Source organism: Papio anubis, chromosome 1 (assembly GCF_008728515.1).
Source record: "Papio anubis isolate 15944 chromosome 1, Panubis1.0, whole genome shotgun sequence".
NCBI classification, from domain to species: Eukaryota; Metazoa; Chordata; class Mammalia; order Primates; family Cercopithecidae; genus Papio; species Papio anubis.
In genome coordinates, this window is record NC_044976.1 from 21477257 (window position 1) to 21493826 (window position 16570).

Sequence of the window (16570 nt, forward strand, 5' to 3'; positions counted from 1 at the left end):
AGATGGGGTTTTGCCACGTTGACCAGGCTGATCTTGAACTCATTAGCTCAAGCAATCCTCCCTGCCTGAGGCCTCCCAAAGTGCTGGGATTATAGGTGTGTGCCACCACATCCGGCACACATATATTTTTTAATCCTCAACAGTACTAGGTATATAGGAGATGCTCTCACTTTAATTAAACCACCAGTTTTGAAGAGAGTGGCAATAACATAAAGAGAAGAAAGAAGGTAGAGAATCTAATGAGAAATAAGACCAAAAAACTCACTCACTTCAGAAAAGTTTATTAAAGGTAAAATCAGATTTACAGAGTATAAAACAATAAGGGATAGAGGTGAAGAGGTTTCAAACAAACTATTGTACAATAGGAAGTAAATTACCTACCTGGGGTTCTCAGAGCACTTTTTCTTTACTTCTGCACAAAGCCTAATCTGTTTTTTTAAAAATCCTTGGAAAAGTCTCAGCAGTCATATATTCTCATGATTTAGCATTTAAAACAAAATGTCCACAATCAATAAAGAAAGAGGGGTGGACCTAAGGGACAGGGTACTAAATATATATACTACTATAAGCTCTGCTTCCTCTGTTCCAGTTCTTTAAATTTTGTGTCTGTGTTTCTGGGGAAAGGGTTATCATGCAAAATGACTGTCTTGGAAGCAGGAGCTGAAGAAAGGGAATTTTGGGCTCTCAAAGCCTTGTTGCCTCCTTGGTGCAGTAAGCAGCATGTCTCGTAAAAAGCCTAACTACTACCAGACTTATAACCATACTATGCAATTGGTACTTTTTTTTAACTAAGCAAATTTTATAAAGAATTTGAAATGTTTTGTGGGTACTTATAGCCAGGTACTGCACATAAATATCACACTCAAATTAAGAGTGCAGGCTCTGCAATCAGCCTGTATGGGTTCAAATATTGATCCCAGATCATAATTATGCAAACTTAGGCCAAGTTACTTAATTTCTGCCTTCCTTAAACAATAAGCTTTAGTATTAGTACCTATTTGAGAGAACAGTTCTGAGGATTAAAAAAATATATGTAGAGTTTAAAACAGTACTTGGCACACACAAAGTATTTAGTGCAGATGCACACACAGAGTTTTCATATAGAATGTGTCCTATTCAGATTTACACATTAGTTATTAGTATTAAAGGAAAAATGGAATTAGTCTCATTTTATTAGATTTTGACTCCCTAAACTGCAATTCTGTCTGTATCACGTCAATAAAAACGAACTCCTTGAGCACATGAACTACATGCTAGTCTACCTTTGTATGCTCCAGGATGGCGGAATGTGTCTTTTTATCACATGAGATGATGCCAATAGTATATTCCAGGGCCTGGCACTACACCTATTACGTGGGTGTATAATAAATGTAGAATAATTCATTTCTGGTAATTTATGGATTATCTACAAAACCAATATAGGTGGATGTTATTAGAGACCTTTAAAAACCTATAATTTTACTCATATTTGCTGCAAATAAGAGTAATGCAAATGTAATGCTGACTAGAACTTTGAGGCATTAAATATTTTTTTCCTATATGGTGAGGAATAAAACTAAGACTCAACTGAAATAATTTTTTTAAAAAAAGGATTTGAGTACAACAGAACAAAAATTGGCATTTTGTACACTTCAGTGCAATTTCTGTCTTAGCTGCTGAGAAGCAGAGGAAAAGCACCACCCTGCTCAGAAACTACCTTCTCCACAATACTGAGAAACACACCGAACAGGGGAAAGGCTTTGTGAAGCTAGGAATAAAGAAGCTGCCCATCTTTACTAATAGGAAACAACTGGTTTTAAGGTACCTAGTAAGAGCCTTTCTTTAAAACAGACATCTCACTTACCTTTTCGGTATATTTCCTAAAAACATTAAAGACAGATGTAAGGCTTAGCTGGTAATTTCCATGAACTCAGTCTTTTCCTCTGACTGTGGTGGAGCAGACACGATAAAGCAGGTTTGGAAATGCTAGAAATGTATTCCTACTTCCCCTTGCATTCTTCAGATCTCATTTTCCCCCAAATTTCTGCAGTGGTTGGCTTCCATTTCAGCATCAGTCACGAAATCTTGAAGGTCAGACACAGTAAACAGGGAAGGACATAAAATTAAGTGATTTGGGCATAGTTTTGAGTCTCACAACTTTAACAGGGATGAGTCATACATTAAAGTATGTTGAAATACATTACAAGTTCTGTTCCTTAATGAAAATCAACTCTTAGTCAAGCTAAAGGTATTAGTTTGCTATAGTCTGAAATTCCGTATGTTCCTTTAATAAATGTTGAGGGGAAAAAAGTTCTAATTCCCATGAAGGCCAAACACAAGTTGATCAACTCAGTGCGAGTCTTTGTCCTTGATTTATTTTGCACTATAAATGTGTAAAGGAAAAAACAAAGGGCATAAAAAATACTAGCAGATTGTTCTAAGTGATTTTCCAATTTGCCAATCAAATTTGAAATATTTTATTTACCTACCAATTAAGTCAGAAAAAAGGAAGTGAATGTTATATGATTATTAGTAGTATAAGCTTTAAGTTGAAAAGATAAGGGTTATTTAACTCAACTGTTTTCTTGGTTATAGGAAATTAGCATTAAAATTAACTTCATTAAGATAGGAGAGAAAATATTGAATAATTCATCTAGAGTTAGCCAGGAAATATCTTCATACTTTGCAAAATTATAAATTAAACCAAAATTTGATATACTTCTAGGTTAGCAAACAAAATTCTTTTTCTTTGCTTCCTATAAATCATTAAACAGGTTTGCTGTACTCACTCAGTGACACTTCAACTCCCTTTGAAACCCAAGTGACAGAACTAGGTCACTACTTTGGGAATGGAATTGTGAGTAGCTAGATCAGAGAAACACTGAGACTGACAAAACTTGCTTTTTTGGAAAATGGAAAAAAAGTCATCAGTATGCCATAAGAGTTAGAGCATTCTGACCATAAAATCAGGCAGTTATCCTTGCTGACTGGTCCTGGATTCCAAATGACACATTCCTTCTCAATGTATTCAATCCATCAGCAGCTCAGAAGCAATCCACACTGGAGACCATTTAAAAACGTGCATTTTGCAATAATCATTATCTATCTTAGCAGCTAGAAAGGCAAAACAAAAGTTAGCGTATCAGACTATCTTTAGGGGCTAGAGCAGAATATGAATTCATTAATGATAAATATAATGACTAGAAACAATAAAAACTGATTCAGAAGAATTTTAAGGAAAAACAAAAAGCCCTCAAAATGTCTATTATGCCAAGTATGGTCAAAGTATTCAAGTATCCTCCTCCCTCTCCATAACTTCTATTTTTTTCTCTCTTCTCTTTTTTTCTTAAGGGGTGGGAGTCTTGCTATGTTGCCCAGGCTGGAGTGTAGTGGCTATTCACAAGTACAGTCACTGTGCACTACAGCCATGAAGGCCTGGGCTCAAACCTCAGCCTCCCAACTAGCTGAGACTAGAGGCGCATACTACTGTCCCTGACTTACAACTTCTCTTTTCAGGCTAGCATTCTAGAAGTGTAAGAAATATAAAATATCATGGATGATATTCAGTAATCACTAAACTGGAAGGAGAGCCAGTGAATTTACTTATACTGCCCAATTAAATAATCAACATTGAACTCAACACATCTTCAATCCCAGAAAAATCCATGGATGAAAACTGGACACAGCAACAACTGCTACTGATGCCAGACTGAAATAGCAAAGGGCAAGAGGAATTCATGCTACCTACTCTTCACTTTATAAAGAAAAACAAAGAAAAATTAAATTTAAAAAAGAAAAGAAATTGCATTTTTTCTGAGAAAACAAACTGAGAAATTAAGACAGAGTTTGCAATTATATGTGCTGAGCTCAGTGTTTCTTAGTTTGCAACTAAAACGAAACATTCAAAAGGAAAACAAATGTACATGTAAGTTACTTAAAGCAAAAAGATACTGCTTGGCCGGGCACAGTGCCTCACGCCTGTAGTCCCAGCTACTTGGGAGGCTGAGGCAGGAGACTCACTTGACCCGGGAGGCAGAGGTTGCAGTGAGCTAAGGTCGCACCACTGCACTCCAGCCTGGGCGACAGAGTGAGACTCAGTCTCAAAACAAACCAAACAAATCAAAAAACCAAAGCAAAAAGACACTGCTCAAAGCTAATCTGTGGGCAGTACCTGCATTAAAACTGTTATCTGCAAATAAGGCAAAAATACTGTTTGTTGTAGAGTGGAAATGCATCCTAGATTGGATTAAGCTAAGAGGCTTGAGAGTTGGCAACCACAGACTTCTGCTCTTAGACATCCTGGTTTGTAGTATTTTGTTGTTGTGACAGCCAACTTAAGTTGCAAAGTGTATATTTTGAAAATGATCATTCTTCCCTGCATTATAAATTTTCATAGTAAATCTTACCTTCAGGGTCAGTGGTAACACCTGTAATACTTGTTTGTATTTAAAATCCTCCAATATCCAATACGTTTAATCACAGCCTCACTGACATCTCAATTGCCCTTGAGACTCTAAACAGAAGGGGAACTTCTGAGAAATGTAATTATTATACCTCTGTGCTTAGGATGAAGACAACCTCATGATCTGGAGAATTATTTTTTGTTTCTCTTCATGCCTGGTTTGTAAGAAACTGAACACTGGACATGAGAAAAAGTAGAAAACTACAAAGTTAAACTACTCTGAGCTATTCATATTTGCATTCTTCTCTAATGGTGTAAATAATCAAGAACCAGACAAGTTTTATGCCTTCATCGTAACAGCCATATTTCTCTGGCCTATACAGCAAATCGAGTTACATTTTAAAGTGTGTGTGTGGGTCTTTAAAATATTAATTTCAAACACATGAATAACATTATTGTTTTATTTAACCCAATCTTCAGTGACCCCTGACTGGGTCGGTCTCAGTAACATGTCTTTCAAAAACAAAAAAATACTAGACTCATATATATTTTTTGAGTAAAGCTGCTGGCTTTGTCTCCATACTTCCACTCAGTTCTCAATTCAGGGCCAAAGTCAAGAGCAAAACTGAACCTGTAGGCTAGTCCTTGGTAAAAGGCAGGCAAAATGGCAACTGACTTGGCAATCTCTCCCAATTTGGGGATGCCCTGGACATAGTAAGCAGTCAAATGTAAACTACGTCTTAAGAAAATGCCAATTTCTGTAGTCTCATGTCATGAAAATGCATTTTTAAAAACTAATCAAGTGTCTGTTAAGATTATTTTAGTTGTGAGATGTTAGCAATGCCAGGATAACGAGTTAGAAAAAAAATCTTGGACATGATTTCCAGTTTTTTCCTATATATACTTTCTTAACTATCTAAAGCCACCAAAATTCTCTTCATGAAGCCTTATCCTATCCATTGCCTAATGATGATGAGGTGATCAGATTCAGGATTTACAGATGTTCCCCTCTGGAGATGCTTCTGCTCTGGGACTGATGGATACCACTGCTGTTAGTCATTTCTGCTATCTGGATACAGAGCATCTGGTGCAAAACTGTGCCTCCAGCCTGGCTCCCCATTTTTCCCCAAATGCATGTTTAAGGAATGAAATGCTCATTTCATGTTAATTGTAAGCAATCTACATAGAAAGCATATCAGGCTACAAATTATTTAATATGTATTTTTATCATCTCCTATCTCCCTAATGCTGAACCCCACCGCATTCCCTGCAAACTTTTGTTTTAAATTTTAATTTGAGAAAATATTTTCCCTGCATAATTGTCTTCTGCTAACATCTGTGGACATTCTTCCCACCTTCTTTGAAAAAGATATTATATCATGCTTCTGGAAATTAAGGGAAAAAAATCAGTGTTAAAACTAGAGGTTGAAACTAGAGGTAGATCTATAGTAGAAGTATATATTACTTTTCATAAAAATTCTCACCCAAAAGGTCATATCAAAGGGGTTGCAAAGTTTATCTGGTTACCACCCTCCTCCCTTTCTTCTGGCCTTTGGTCCCATGAGTGAGCCTTAGAAATCATGGTCACCAGCAGACTGTCAGGGACAAAGCGAATGGAAGTTACTTTTGAGAAGGTGGATTCAGGCCAGGCATGGCGGCTCACACCTGTAGTCCCAGAAATTTGGGAGGCTGAGGCGGGTGGATCACCTGAGGTCAAGGGTTCGAGACCAGCCTGACCAACACGGTGAAACCCCATCTCTACTAAAAAGACAAAAATCAGCCAGGCGTGGTGGCAGGAGAACTGCTTGAACCTGAGACATGGAAGTTGCAGTGAGCCAAGATTGTGCCACTGCACTCCAGTCTGGGCGACAGAGTGAGACTCTGTCTCAAAAAAAAAAAAAAAAAAGGTGGATTCCACCCTCCCTTTAGGTAGAGATGTGGCATGGAAGCAGTGACTGAAGCTACTATAGTTTCATGGGCCAAAGGTTATAAATTTCTAGCCCAAACTTTCAAAGGAAAATGTCGCCACTATCTTTTAATCATTGGCAAATCAGTTATTGCTCTCTTCCTCTTTCATGAAAATACTAACATATGTACTCTAATACCATCATACACAGCGCTATTAATCAGGCCCTTATTTTTCAATCTAAACTGAACTTTCAGGTAACTTTTGAAAAAATGCTAAAGCAAGGAAGAAAAGTGAAAAAATCTGTATTTGATTCTACAGTTATATAATCTGTGGGGGGAGTCACTTCAAAAATAAATGGACATTTTCAAATGTCAACAGCCACACTTGTATTATTTACACCATTTCTCCTTGCTTTATGAAACAAAATTTATATATATCAGATGAAATTTCCTACTGACAACAAATTAATTTCAAAGATGCCTTACCATCTTTGTATTTTTTCTTAAATTGACAAAACTTGTATATATTTACCATGTATAATATGATGCTTACCATCTTTATTTCTGATTACTTTTAAGCAGCAGCATTGCCTTTCCTCCACTAACTTTTTTTAAAAAGTAAATTCTTCAGTGGACTAATGGTTCCATCTGATTGATACCTTGGGTGAAATTCCTAATTTTATCTTGCTAACTTAGTTTACTATAATATAAACAGAATGTACAAAGTGGAATATCGACTAAAAAATACAAAAAACTAGCTGGGCGTGGTTGCGGGCGCCTGTAGTCCCAGCTACTCGGAAGGCTGAGACAGAAGAATGGCGTAAACCTGGGAGGCGGAGCTTGCAGTGAGCTGAGATCCGGCCACCGCACTCCAGCCTGGGCGACAGAGCGAGACTCCGTCTCAAAAAAATATATATATATATTTTTAATATATTCTTAATCTCAACCTTTCCTAGAATTCCATCAAAGGCTTGTTCTGAAAGATATGATAAAGACAAATCAAAGCAGGAAGAGATCTAGGTTTGTAAAAATAAAGTTTTTTTTTAAAAAAAAGGAGAGAGAATTTATATTATGCATTTGCAGAAGCTCATGTTCTCACAGATTTGCAGAACTAGTCCTTTTCAATCATTTAACTAGGAAGTTCTACTCCAAGTGAATAAAGTTTAAGCAAACTTCAAGTAACTCCAAGTAAAAGACACTGAAGATACCTAGTTTCCAAAGAACATTTGTTTGACAAAATTAATGACTAAATTAACCTTAAAATTTAAAAATGCGTGACATACCTTGTTAATATATTAAAATAAAGGCTGTTTTAAAGCAACTTTATGAAGCAAAAGAGTAAGTCACTTCCAAGGTTCCTTGGTCTTCTACAAACTCTAGGCATGGAAAAGAACTAACAAAGACATGCAGGGTTCACTGTGGTATGTCTGTCTCAGGTATGTGAGATATGATATGGGGCTTAAATCCAATAAGGGCTTTGGGGAAATAAGAAAGCATTTAGGGAAAAAGCAGGCCTGATTCTGAAAAACTGCAACCATGTTTTAGATTCACGTTTGCTAGTCACTTTACAATTAAGTAATTCAAGTCTTCTGGATAAAATTTCACACGGAAGGGAAATACTTTGAAGTCCTAAGTATGTCCTAATGTAACATGAGATAACCTTTCTTGACCTTTGTGATTAAAGAAATTGGTGTTTTATTTATAAAAATAAAAGAGAATTGAAATATAAATAACTGTTTTGGCTTAAACATTATCTTTTAAATTGTTTTATAAATAATTTTTTTCAGATTGAATATGCCAAGTATGCAACTAAACAATAAGAGAATTTTCACAACCCTAATGTTAGAAAATGTTCCATATTATACTTTTTACCTATGTCCTTCTTCAAGCCTGAGTGCTCCAATACATGCTAGTGGGAAAAAAAATCAAAATTAGCATTAACATAAAGATTTTCAATTAATACTGCAAACAGAATCCCCACAGGGAAAAAAGGCCAGAATACAATAAACTCAAATATGTGACTGAATGAGTAACCCTTGAGACATACAAAATCAAACTGTATTACTTACCAAACCTCTACACCATCTCCTGACAGATATCCAGAAAAAAAGTGGGAAATCTAAAATGTATCATAAATTGGTAGAGAACACTTTAATAGCCCTCCCCATAAACAACATAATTCAAAATGGAAATTTCTAAAACAATGAAGTATTATTATTCTGAAGTATCTTATATAATTTCTAAACTTATGAATACATTTCCAGAGTTTTCTGCTCCCACAAACACTAAAACCATTCAAAAAGAAATAAAGGGGGAAAAAAAAGGAAGAAAAGAGAAGTTAAAGCTTATATATAACGAGAAAAATCCAAAACAGATCATAGGGTAGAGAGAAGATGAGGGGAGAAAGAAAGGGAAAGAGACAACACCAAAGTTAAAAAGCAAAGCAAAACAAAAACTTTTTATCTGTAGCACTCTGGGGCTCTATTTTGTAAAGACTAGTTATTATGATTTGAATGATGGCTCAATGACTAAATACCTGCTGTAAACTTGAGAAAAAAAAAAAAAAAAAAGGTGAATTAAACTTCCCTGCACATCAGTGTCTTCATCTGTAAAGTAGAATCATTTAAAAGAACACCTAAAAAGTACTTAAAAAAAAAAATTTCAAGATGGCAATCCTCTTGCCTTGGCCTCCCAAAGTGCTGGGATTATATAGGTGTGAGCCTAAAAAGCAATTTGAACAGCACTTGGCACTTACTCAGCACTTAACAAATACTAGCTATTAGAATTAGACATAGAGTATATATTTAAATAGCATTTTATAGGCTACTATTTTTATTTTTGCAAGGGAAAAGCAGTGATCTCCCTGAGGGGCTCCCTGAATGGCTGGAATTTCAACTTCAGGGTTTGACAACGTATTTAATGATACTTAACTTTCAGAACAGCTTCAGGTGCATTCTGCAAAATACTCTCTTGACAAAGTAGCTGACTCAAATATCGCAGCACTCCTCTTGCCTGGCATCAATTAATACTATTGATATTAGAAAAGAGATGGAAGGCAGAACGCCCTTATATGTAGTATCAGCACCCTTAATCATGGGTAAACTGAATGCTCAAGTTTGCTGTGGGAATAACCAAATCCAGCAAGCCATACTCAATTCAACCAACTTAATTTCTTTTATTCCTTTCCTCTAAAAACCTCAAGCTCAAGCTTTTGTACATACAAAGAATCACACATATATCAATCACAAAATATGGATAAGAAAGTATCCTGCAACGCTAAGGTCAGGAGTAACAGAAGCACATAACAGCAGATTAAAATTTAAAAAATTTAAACCTTTAGAATAAACCTTTTTTTTTTTTTTTTTAGTTTTTAAATTCAAAACTTCCCACAATAAGTCTAACCTAAAAAATATACTGTTACTAGCTCTAAAGAGCTAAATATGTATTTCTAGAGAAAGAATGAAAAAAAACCCAGAAAGGTAAATTTTTAGTTGCAGTATCTGTAGTTGTCACAAACTAGCCATACAATTATAATTTAACCTTTCTGGGCCTCAGTTTTCTCACTAGTAAAACAGGGATACTACTACCTAAATCAAGGTTATTGTGGATCTAAAAATAAAACAAAGTACCTAGCTTTTTGTGTCTGGCATATAGTAGTACTCAATAAATGAGTAATATTCCTATAAATGGGGGAGGGAGGGTGTTGGATTAGATATCAAGTGTAAGGTCTAAATATCAAGAAGCCTTTCTTTCGTACATTAATTTCCCCTAGAAGAGACAGTTAAGGCACAAACACCATAAGGAGGCACGTCTAACAGAGTCCATCTAAGGGAGTTTATCACCACAATTAATTCTTTTCAACAGTTTTATCTATAGCATGGATAACTACAGCGATATGCACATAGACCACAAGAACATGACAGTACCTTTGCTTTCAGAAAATACAATAGAATACGATATGTACCCACCTATGCAATTTTTAGGAATAGAAACAACTGGGAAAACAACTGGGTTATTTTCTGCCATTTGGTCTGTAAGCGTTCATGAAGTGGGATTTTGACAACTGTGAAGCAAGAGACTGCTCTATGTAATAGTCAAGAGCAAGAAATCTTCAGAAGTTCCCTTTGAGTCACTAGGTTTGCCCTCCAAACCTCTGAATGTAAACTCTCATATGGACTAATTCTAACCATTTTATATTTTCTATTTACAGATTTTGTTACACACAGCATCTAGATATTAAGATTCAGTCCAAATTTGTTGTCAAACTGTCACTCAAATGATTCCAAATACTCCCTGAAGAGGGCCACTGGTTGGAGTCTGTAAGTTATTTTGTATATGGCTCAACCATATATTTCTATTATTTCACCAGTGACAATACATTCTAATCTTTGTCTTAGGAAAATGAAGTAACTGCCAAAATAATTGCTAGAAAGCAATGGGTTAAAGCAAGGTGGACCAAAGTACTGGGAAAACAATCAGCATAACCCTCCTAAGGATGACAGAAAAGTCAGGCAGAACTGCAGACAGACTGGGAAATTGATAAAAGGTTTAAAGGAAACATAAGATGCCAAGTATATGAAAGGTCTCAAACTTCAAGAATTTAAACTTGACACCATGACATAGTAGGCATGTGGGTGTCTGTGTGATGATTATGACAACTGCGTAGGACAAATAGGATAGTAGGAGGGATTGGGCAGGATGACGAGGAAGAGGGCTATAATAATCCAGGAAGTGACTTTTAAGGCCCACAGCAGTGCTTCCCACCCTGTAAGTCTTGGATTTTGAAATATATCAAACAGACTAAATGTGAATTAATTTTGTCTCCTTTAACAGAACATTAACTCCATAGGAGACAGCCTGTTTTATTCACTGATGTATTTTCAGTACCTAGAATATCTAGCATAAAAATGACCTTCTAACATTCAATATAGTCTGAATCTGATATAAAAGCTGTTGTAATTAATAAAATAAAATTCACTTACAAAATACTGCTGAATTCCTAGAAGGTTTTTAATGTACGTTTCCTAATCAACCGATTAGAACTCCAAGTACTAAACTATAGCTGTTATTGCTTATGGCTGGTCTGGTATTTTTTTCTACATTTGTTCCAAGTCATTAAAAACCATCACCTTAGGATATTAGATTAATGACTAGAGATATTAAGAAAAAGATATCACAGAGAAGAATCACCACGACTTAACAGAAAATTCAACAAAAGAACTATTAAGATTTCAATTGGTGGGATCAAAAGGTGCTTTCCAAACTCACAATTTTCATGGCTAAGCCTATTAAGGTTTTGTTTCCTTTCACAGCTGTTCCCCCTGTATACCCGTGACTGCACAGTGCCAGTGCCTGGAATACTGATATTCACTACATGTTTCTAAGTGAACACATGCTTGTAACTGTTTTTCAACATTATCAAGTTTCATGTGATCTGGAGGCACATACGAGATTGTAAAGTGAAAGACTGTGGTTAGAGATATGACTTGGGAGTATACTAAAATCCAGTAGAGCCCCAACCAGTGGATGAAGCCCCTAACGCGGGACAAAAAGACATGGGAAGAAGTGTTATAGGGCCAACAAAAAACACGGAATTATGGATCAAATAGAACCAGCAAAAGCTAGAACAGTTTGGAAGTTTATCCAACTGTGTCAAAAATAAAGGATCGAGAATAACAACTGGGAGGAAAAAAGGCAGCCGAAATGACCTGAAGATTACTGCTGCTATTACCCACCGGCTTTGACTGAACAGCAACTAAATTCTGTAACTAATCCCAGGCAGAACACAGCTAGATGGAATCCCAAAACAACTGAGGGCACCTTGTAAGTCAGATAGATATCCGTTTGAAATTCTGAAGTTGGTCTTGGCGCTAAATATAACTACAGCCAGTCTGGCTTTCATTAATACTTTCCAGGTCATTAAGTAAGTCCCAGTTCTGATATTGCTGGCTATTTATTCAATCAACAAGATATACATATGACCTGTTACTATCAGAGAACAAATTTTCTTGGCTGAGGTGGCGCATGCCTGTAATCCCAGCACTTTGGGAGGCCAAGGTGGGCGGACCACTTGACGTCAGGAGTTTGAGACCAGCCTGGTCAAAATGGTGAGACTCCATCTCTATTAAAAATGCAAAAATTTGCCAGGTGTGGTAGTACACACCTGTAGTCCCAGCTTCTCGGGAGGCTGAGGCAGGAGAACTGCTTGAACCCAGGAGGTGGAGGCTGCAGTGAGCCAAGATCATGCCACTGCACTCCAACCTTGGTGACAGAGCGAGACTGTCTCAAAAAGACAATAGATTTTCTCAAAGCTAACAGGAAATCAGGATGCCATTTAACTTTGCTTATGAATTCCACTACAGCCTTTCTCCAGGAATCAGAGTTAGTGAAAATCTACCAGGAAATAAATTCTGGTTCTATCTTTTTCTTTTGAGACACAGTCTTGATCTATCGCCCAGGTTGGAGTGCAGTGGCATGATCTCAGCTCACTGCAACCTCTGCCTCCCAGGTTCAAGTGATTCTCTTGCCTCAGCTTCCCGAGTAGCTGGGATTACAGGCATGCACCACCACGCCCGGCTAATTTTTCGTATTTTTAGTAGAGATGGAGTTTCACTATGTTTTCCAGGCTGGTCTTGAATGCCTGACCTTGTAATCCACCCACCTTGGCCTCCCAAAATGCTGGGATTATAGGCATGAGCCACGACATCCAGCCCTGTTTTATCTTTCTTCTATGATGCATGCCTAGGCAAATCATGAAATGAAATGGGAATAATGCACAACTTCTTGGAGTCTCGCTCTGTAGCCCAGGTTGGAGCGCAATGGTGAGATCTCAGCTCACCGCAACCTACACCTCCCGGGCTCCAGTGATTCTCCTGCCTCAGCCTCCCGAGTAGCTGGGATTACAGGCGTCCACCACCATGCCCGGCTACTTCTCTTTTGTATTTTTAGTAGAGACGGGGTTTCACCATGTTGGCCAAGCTGGTCTTGAACTCCTGACCTCAGGTAATCTACCCACTTCGGCCTCCAAAAGTTCTGGGATTACAGGCATGAGCCACCACGCCCGGCCTAACGCCTCCCTTCTAAAACACACACACACAAACAGAAAGATAACAACTGGGGATAATTTGGAAGGATTTTTTTTTTTTAAAGGATGATTAACACGACACAAAACCATGGTTAATATATATGCATCCAGCATACTTCATTACCTTCCAGTAGCCACTTCAAAGACGTAATAGAAAGCCAGGGAAGGTACAAAACGGTGCAAAGGAAGTATTCACAGAAATAAAGTGGCTTTTGACTTCAAAGAATAAGAACTCCAATCTGGAGAGAAGTAGTTAAGGATAAAATTGAATTACACGTAAAATTGTAGTAAGTTGCAGATAAAATACCACAGCCTGGCTCAATTTTATTAAAAACAATTTGAAACAAATTCTGAAACACTCTAACTAGGAGATCATTGGAAACTGGCAAAAGGGTTGAATCACAAAATGTTTAGTAAATGTGTGACAAAGTCACAAGCACAAAAAAAGCAGTTTGAGAAACTGGGAAAGTCTCAAAATGGGCATTGTTCAATTAGTGAAGGCTATACTTACTGACAGCACACAATTTACAAAACAGAAGTTTCTGAGCTATTGAGAGGCTATCATTAATCTTAATATCACGACAGAAAATCATTTTTGTTCTTATTTCTGGAATACCAGTTGTTGGCCCCACCTATAGTCCTGGGCTGGAGAAACCATTAGCATAACCAGCTAGCGAGTAGTAAACCAATTTTTCAAAGAAGCCTAATGACATTTACCTAATATGATTGCACAGAACAAGTAAAATCCAGAAGGCAGTACAGAGTGGTGTTTAAAATATGAGTTCTGGGCCAGGCGTGGTGGCTCAAATCCGTAATTCCAGCACTTTGGGAGGCTGAGGCAGGAGGATCGCTTTGAGCCTAGGAATTCGTGCCACTGCACTCCAGCCTGGGCAACAAAGACAGACCCCATCTCGTAAAACAAACAAAAAATGAGTTCTGGTATCAGATCTATCTAGGTTCAACACTAGATGGGCAACTTCTAGTTGGCAGACCTTGGACTAAAATACGTGTGTCTAGTATCCACATTTATACTTACTTTACAGGGTTAGTATGAAGTTTAGTAAGTTAACATAAGGTATTTAAGACAATGGCAGCACACCGGAAATACTCAGTATTAGTTTGCTTTTGAATGAAATTATAACCATTTCAATGTGTTAACCTCGGTTCTCTCATGCTAAAAGTGCCAGATGGCAGTTTATGGGTCTTAGAACTCTTTTTTGTTAAAGACGGGATCTCGTTCTGTCATCCACGCTGGAGTACAGTGGCAAGTGGCACCATTATGGCACACTGGAGCCTCAACCTCCTCGGCTCAAGTGATCCTCCCGCCTCAGCTGGACTACAGGCATGATCTACCACATCCAGCCAATTTTTGTATTTTTTGTAGAGATGGGGTTTCGCCATGTCGCCTAGGCTAGTCTTGAACTCCTGGGCCCAAGCAATCTGCCTGTATTGGCCTCACAAAGTGTTGGGATTACAGGTATGAGCCATTGTGCCTGGCTGGTCTTGAAAATGTTTACGGGTGAAAAATAATAAATAGAGAATGAAGAGCTGAAAAGGCTAGAATACTAGGCTAAACCATGCATTCTTAGGAGACATGTAGTCCTGAGTTTTGTTTTTGTTTTGTTTAAATAGGAGCTATCATCTATGTTTTCTTTCTAAAGAAGTCACTTCAGCAGTCACTCCTGTCAAACGTATTAACGTTCTATAATACAAAAAATGTATATCACACACTAGATTAACCAGTTTCATAAGCCATAGTGAGGAATGGAACAACCTGATTTCATAGGGAACCTTATGAGTTACGGGAAACGGATTAAAATGTTATTTTTGGTAAATCTATTCAATTTTAACCAAGCAACATCTGTATGTCTGTTTTTCTTCAGGGAGGAAAGAAATGGTTCAGAAAAGTGATCATTAATTCAGTTTTGACCAAGGATTTCTCACATGAAGCCTTAAGTTTTCAGGCTTAGGAAACCTACCTTCACCTTCGTTCCTTCAGATTAACACACTCAATCACTCCACCTTTACATTTTAATATTTTCTTTAAATAAAATTTGAACTAGATAGGTGAAAATTCTTAAAAATCAAGTTACTTGATCATATTCAGTGAACATTAAGCTTAATTTTTTTAGTTGGCTAAAAAAAATCAGAATATACACATTTTACAAACTCTTCTGCTGTCCTAATCTAATTATTCATTATTCATGTATTGCAATTATAATCTGAATATTTTCTTAGGAGCACAGGACACCTTTCAAACTTCCAATGGTGTTTCTGGAACATTTGGTTTGATGATTATCACTACTATTTAAATCTTTTATTGCTTCCTACAATCTTCTCTAAATTATTTGAAGGCAATGACCATGACTTACTAATTTTGTATTCTTAACTTCTGAAACAAACACACAATGGCCATGAAATTTAGAATGAATATCATATCAATTATCAATGTTAGGTATAAACTAGACTTAACATTTTCAATAAATGGCTGACTTTGAACTAGTTATCTATATTTGATTATGTTTAAGATCAATCCATTTAATGATATCCCTTCCAAAGCATTAACAGGTTGATCGAGATGTTACTGTACTTTCTGAAAAGAAAAGAAAGTTAATTACTTTCATAATACTTCTTAAGGACAAAACTCAAGAGGGGAATTTCTGGAAATTCCTATTATCGTATCACACTATGAAGAAATAAACTAGCAACTGTCATATAGGTCTTGCAATCCTCATTTTTAAGACAAAAAAAAACCCATGTTACATCAATAAAAACAAGATCCGAATTAAGAATTTCCAACAACATTGCAAGCCATGATGAAGGTTTCTCAACAGAACTCAATTTGGTTCTGTTATCTTATTAGAATTAAACATTTCTCTCAAATGTTTATTGGTAGGTAAGATCACATAAGTTATATACTGAGAATAATTCATGTTAACTGTTCAGCTGGTGGAGTACTCACACTTCTTTCTTTAAGGCCACATATATCTATATACATTTAAGTAATCTGCCACAGCCAGAATTTTTTTTTTTTTTTTTGAGACAGGGTCTCATTCTGTCATCCAGGCTGGAGGGCAATGGCACAGTCTCAGCTCACTGCAGCCTCTACCTCCCAGGTTCAAGTGATTCTCCCACCTCAGCCTCCTGAGTAGCTGGGACTACAGGTGCACTCCACCACACCTGGCTAACTTTTGTGT

The 16570-nt window shown here is 36.9% G+C and overlaps 1 long non-coding RNA gene across 1 annotated transcript; it reads right to left on the bottom strand.

Annotated features, from left to right (window-relative positions):
- Nucleotides 1-261: 261 nt before the first annotated feature.
- Nucleotides 262-6103, bottom strand: LOC103882269. The gene is made up of 2 exons (XR_644031.4): nt 2939-6103; nt 262-2063 (listed from the first exon to the last, which is right to left on the bottom strand). It is a non-coding gene; the product is annotated as an uncharacterized LOC103882269 (long non-coding RNA).
- Between the last annotated feature and the right edge of the window lie 10467 nt (nt 6104-16570).